The following is a 5,000-nucleotide window of genomic DNA, read 5'->3' as shown; positions in this document are numbered from 1 at the left end:
TTGTAGAAGTAGGAATAGTAGAAGTAGCAGAAAGGCTATTTTGGTTACCGTTTATGCTGCAATAACTTCAACACTGAGTGATAGCAAAAGAAATCCTATTAAATCAAAGGAGAATGTTATCAATGATTACAGCGGCTAATTACTATCACTCTCATCATTACTGTCATTATCATGGTTGATTATATCATTGTTATTTCTATTATTATAACTTTTGTCAGTATTATTATTATAGTTATTATTGTTATTATTGTTATCATTATTAGCATTATTGTTATTATCATCATTATTACCACCATCATTATCATTATTATTATTATTATCATTATCATTATTATTATTATCATTATTATTATTATTATTATTATTGTTATTATTATTATCATTATTATCATTATTGTCGTTTTCATTACCTTTATCATTATTATCATCATTATTATTATCATTATTATCACTATTACCATCATTATTATCATTATTATTGTCTTTATCATTTTCAGTATCATTATCATTATCAGTATCATTATTGTTATTCTTATTATTATCAACATTATTATTATCATCATCCTTATCACTAGGATGATCATTATCATTGTTATTATTATCATTACTATTATCATTATTATCATTATTATTAATATTATAATTATCATTATTATCATCATCATCATGATCATTAATATTACTCTTGTTTTTTTCAATATTATTGTTAATATTATCATCATTATTCATATCATTGTTGCTATCATTATCATCATCATAATCATCATTTTCATTATTATTATTGCTATTATTTTTATGATTATTATGATTATTGTTATAATCATTGTCATTGTTATCATTATTATTATTGTTGTTATGATTATCGTTATCGTTATTATCATTTTCCTTTTATTATTATTATCATCCTTAATCTTAGTATTGTTACTAGTATCATAATTATTACCATTATCATGATTACCATTATCCTTATCACCTTTATTATTATTACTAGTATCATCATCATTATCACCAACATTATCATCCTTTTAATCATCATAATTATCATTATCATCATTTTATCATCATTATTATCATCACCGTTATTCTTATCACCATCGTCATTATCAATGCCATGAATTTTATCATAATTTTTATCATTAGTATCACTATCATTAACACTGTCAATAGTTATATTGCTATTTTCATTATCAGGTATTATCACTATTCTCGTTACTATTAATACTATTTTCTTAACAACAAAAACAACCTTTAACGTGCTAGAACAGGTTTGATTATTTCTATAACTGATTGTGATTATTATAATCCATTTGATTGTAATTGTGAATGATTTTATTATGATTATTTTTTATCATATAAAGCTCAGTATTCGCAGAAAAGATTTAAAGGTGAAAAAAGCCGGAGAATGATGTCATATAAGGAATCTTATTGACATAGTAATTTTTTTTTTTTTTTTTTTTTTGAGAACCTAAATATACACTTCGCTTGTTTGTGGAACTTTTGTTATGGTCGTCCTTGCGAACTCACTGTATATACCCCGTTGGAAAGTATGTTTGTGAATCCGTGCGTTAAAAAAGGAACTCTATTGTGAGGTCATGACACAAGGAGTTTTATCCTCTCCCCCCCCCCCTCACTTCTCCTCCCTATATCCTACTCCCCCCTACCCCCCTGCCTGACCGCCCATTCCCCCCCCCCCCTCCCCTTCCCCTACCACCCATCACCTACCACCCATCACCTACCCTAGTACCCATTCACCCCCCCTACCCCCCCCCCTACTTACACACTCTCTGTCCTCCAGGAGTACCTACCATTACAGTGTTTAATTTGCATCAATTAAACATTACTCTTACTTCAACATCATGCTTACTCCCCCGTAAAATGATGGGGGTCTGTGTCTAGATTATTTATTCCTCTTTTTCTCTTTTTTCTTTTTTTCTTTTTTTTTTTTTCTTTATTGAATTTTGATAAGATGTTGTGTTTTGTGTTGCCTAGCCCCCCCCCCTCCCCTTCCCCCTTTCCACCTCCATCCTCTATGATGTATGTGTGGGTGGGGGGGGGGGGGGGGCTAAAGGAGTAGGGGGGGGAGGGGGGAGGAGAGAAGGGGTGAAGTGAAGGATGAGGGACAGGAGAAAGGAGGAAGGAGAGGAAGGGAGATGAGAGATGGTGGGCGGGGAAGTGGAAGGAAGAAAGGGAGATATATGTGTATGTATGTGTGTGTGTGAGTGTGTGAGTGTGTGTGGGCATATGTGTGTGTGTGTGTGTGTGTGTGTGTGTGTTTGTGTGTGTGTGTGTGTGTTGTATGGATAGATAAATGCATAATTACCTGAAGTATGTCGGGAACCTTAATCATCATTCACTGTATTAAAACTAACATAGTATATATATATATATTTTTTTTTTAATACGATAATATTATTAGCATTTTATCAGAATTTTCCTTTATTTTTATTTTATGTGAAACTCCCTCGGGTGATATTGACCATTTTTTTTTATCTGTTACACGTATTTTCATTTGATTTTAGGGTATTCTTTGGTTTCCCTTAATTCCTTTTAAAATAGTAGAATTATATGACATGAAAAGATCCTTTAAAATCTTACGTCATTCCTTTGACGTCATCGACGGTTAGATAGAGTGACGTAACCGATGACGTCACATAACTGTCAACTGTCATATGGCCAAAGCTTGTACATTGTTCCTTATGATAACAAAATAGACGATAATGGAAATGAGGATAATCATAATCATAATGATAATACTATTAACGAAAATAATGATGATAGTAGTAATTAAAATAACAAATCATAATGATACTAATATTGGAAATGATAATGATGATATTAAAATAATGATAATGATGATAATGACAGTATTATCAGTAATAACACTGACAACAACAAGAAAAATAATACCAATACTGATAACAATAATAATGATCATACTAATGGTAATAACAATAGTTATAATGATAGTTATACTCCTAATAACAGTATCAATAAAAGAAATAACAGACGTAGCGACACAAGAAATAAATACACCAATATAAGATTCTACACACACAAGATACTATTAGTGTGACATAACACGAATACTGCCACGATAGAGAATGTCATGGCGCCCAGTTATGGCTTGACGACTTGTCATGCGTTCGGTATAACGGGGTCATCGTTATACGTGGTGATACTGTAAGATGTGAATTTATTTCTTGTTTTTTTTCATTTGTTGTTTTTGGTTTTTTTTCTTCTTCTTGTTTTATGGTTTATTGTTGTTGTCTGTAAAGGGAGAAAAGGCGATTATTTTAATTGTAAGTGATAATGAATGATGATAATTAATTAACAAGTGATAGTGACGATGGTGATAATGATGATAATGATGATAAGAATAATGATGGTAGTTGCAATAATGATAATGATAGTGATAATAATGTTAAAAATGATAATGATGATTATAACCGCAATATTCATCATAATGATAATGATGATAAAAATGGTAAGAGTAATGATTATGATGATAAAGATATTAAAAGTGACGATAATGATAATGATAATAATAATAGTGATAATTGTAATAGCAATAATTATAATGATAATGATGGTAATAATAATGATATTGATAAGGCAAGAGGAATGATAATGATAATAATAACGGTAACAATAGTAATAATGATGAAGATAATGATAATAAGTCATTATAACTATTATGATGATAATAGTAATGATAATGATATATAATGAGAGTATTAGTAATGGCAATGGTGATAATAACAGTAATAATGATAATACTATTATTGATAATAATGATAACAGGGATAACGATGATAATGGTAATAATGATAATTATGACAAAAGTGATAATAAGGATAATGATAATAACAACAACAATAATAATGATAATGATAATAACAACAATAATAATGATAATAGTAACAAATTATAATAATTGATATTACTATTATTATCATTATTACTTTCATAATCATTATCACCACTATAACCGTAATAACAGTAATGATGATAGTAATTTTCATATCAATAATGATATTAGTAACAATAATGATAATAATGATAAGGTGACGATGATGATTTTAATAATAACAAAAATAGGACGAATTAAAAATGAAATATCAAAGACATTTAATTGCCCATAAATCAACAAGACCAACAGAAAATACAATTTATTAATAATGACAACGCCACCTCCCCCCCCCCCCATACTCTCCTACCCACCCCTCAAAAAATGCCATCATACCTAATAGAAAAAAGGGAAAAGAAAAAGAAAGAAAAGAAAGGAAAAAGAGAAAAATAGAAAAAGAAAAAAGAAAAAGAATAAAAAGAAAAAGAAAGACAAAAAAATAAAAATAAAAAAGAAAAGGAAAAGAAAAAGAAAGCGGAAAAAAAGAAAAAGAAAAACAAAGACAAAAAGAAAATAAAAAAAAGTCTCAAAGAATTTATAAAATAAAATCAAAAATTAGACGAGAATAATCATGCACAACACAAGCCACGAATTTCCCTTGCGTGGCACTGTGCCAATCGCAAAACCCCGAGATTCTCAAGGCCGGCACTTTCACCCTTATCCCCCCCCCCGGCAAATTCCTTATGCCCCCCCCCCCCCAGCATATTCTTTATGCCCTCCCCCCCGGCATATTCCTTATGCCCCCCCCCCCCCGGCAAATTCCTTACCCCCCCCCCCCCGACCATATTCCTTGGACGCGGATATTTCTGAGGGTTTGTATGTGGGCGTGTGGGCGTGGGCGTAATGAGAGGGCGCCCGCGATGGTTGTAATTCGGGTAATGTTGTAACGTAATGTAAAATGTGTCGAATAATTGTCGTTAATTGTAGGGATAAAATTCAACTCAGCACTTCAAAAGGGATGTGTTTTAAGGCGTGTGTGTGTGTGTGTGTGTGTGTGCGTGTGTGTGCGTGTGTGTGGGTGTAATCAGAGGCTGTGTAAAGGGATATGTTTTAAGGCGTGTGTGTGCGTGTGTGTGTGTGTGTAAAGGGATAT

This window comes from Penaeus vannamei, chromosome 38 (genome assembly GCF_042767895.1).
Source record: "Penaeus vannamei isolate JL-2024 chromosome 38, ASM4276789v1, whole genome shotgun sequence".
In the NCBI taxonomy this organism is placed as follows: Eukaryota; Metazoa; Arthropoda; class Malacostraca; order Decapoda; family Penaeidae; genus Penaeus; species Penaeus vannamei.
This window is presented reverse-complemented; position numbering follows the sequence as displayed.